This window comes from Charadrius vociferus, unplaced genomic scaffold, assembly GCF_000708025.1.
Source record: "Charadrius vociferus isolate BGI_N301 unplaced genomic scaffold, ASM70802v2 scaffold743, whole genome shotgun sequence".
NCBI classification, from domain to species: domain Eukaryota; kingdom Metazoa; phylum Chordata; class Aves; order Charadriiformes; family Charadriidae; genus Charadrius; species Charadrius vociferus.
In genome coordinates, this window is record NW_009647747.1 from 1,049,106 (window position 1) to 1,050,489 (window position 1,384).

Genomic DNA, 1,384 nt, shown 5'->3' on the forward strand with positions numbered 1-1,384 from the left:
CCCCCAGTTTGAGGATGTGATTTAATTTATGCCTAATTGAGTTGATGGCCCGGCTGCACCCACAAGGGTGGTGGCTCTGCCCTTCTGGCGCACCAGGAAAGGGGTGCAGTGGGTGCAGCGAGGACGGTCCAGCAGAGCTCCTTGTCCTGGAGGTGCTGGGCTTGCCTGGCCCAGCTGGGGCTGGGGGACGAGGTTAGAGCTGTGTTCTCCAGGGACATCCCGCAGTCAAACCAGAGGTCGTGCGACGTGAAGCCACACAGTCAGGTTTTGGTTTTGTCTTACTAGTGTCTATTGTAGTTTAAAAGTCAAATGTTGTGAAACAGATTTGGGCTAAGCGGTTACAAGGTGGGTGGGGGTTACCTCAGAGGTCATTAGTCACCCTGTGCCTGCCTGCTCTTAAGGCAAGGTCCCGGGAGAGAGAGCACCTCTTGGAAGCTGTCAGAGCCACGGGACCCTCGTAACCCTCAAGGAGCAGCCTCAAAGTCCTCAGAGCTAAGATGGTAAAAGTTGTAGCTAATGCATTTCCAAGTCTTGTGAAGGTTGTCTGTTACTATGTGCCTACCTGCGTTGCTTTTTCCTTAGGATATTGTCCAAATCTTGGGTTGGAATTTGTGCATATTTTAAAGCATTTCAGTCATGACTTCAGTCATTGGCTTTTGATTGACTGACATTGTTATTAAAGCAATGCCTCCGATGCTTTCATGGATTGATTTAGCAAAATTTGTTATTGTTCTCTCATCCTGCTGACACTACAAACATTTACCTTTAATCTGTTGTGCTACTGTTAGGGAGTCTGATTTTTGTTTTAAGTCTGGTCAGTTTAGTCCTGAACTGCTCCTAACTGTGTTTGTTTTTCCTCATTTCACTCCAGTGCGAGAGGATGAGACGTAACTCGTCGCAGGTGACCGTAACCTGTGCGAGCATGTGCTGTGCCGCACAGCGACCGGCGTGCTGGCTGGGCTGCCCTGCGCTGCGTGCCCTCGCTTGTCTGCCCGACGAGGGATGGAGTTTTTGTTTCCGATTCCTAAGACTTGCACAAGAAGCAAAGCCGTTAACCCGTGCCGCAAGCGCTGTGCGAGAGGGGGTGACGGGAGTGCTGCAGCCCATAACGGGTGAGGGACGCCACTGCGCACCGTGACCACTGCTGCTTCTCGGGCAGCTCAGGCTCTGTGCTTCACGCTCCAGGACCATGGCATTTGGAAAATGAAATTAGGGCCCTCAAACGGGTGTCTCTCCACAGGCTGGAATGCACATGCTGATAGTGATCGATAATGCAGGAATGTGCTATGGCAGCACTGTGTGTGGTTGCTGGTGTTGCTGTGGAAACCTGAATTTGAGCAGCGGCTGGTTTCGGTGTGTTTAGGCTCAGCATCCCGATGTGTAT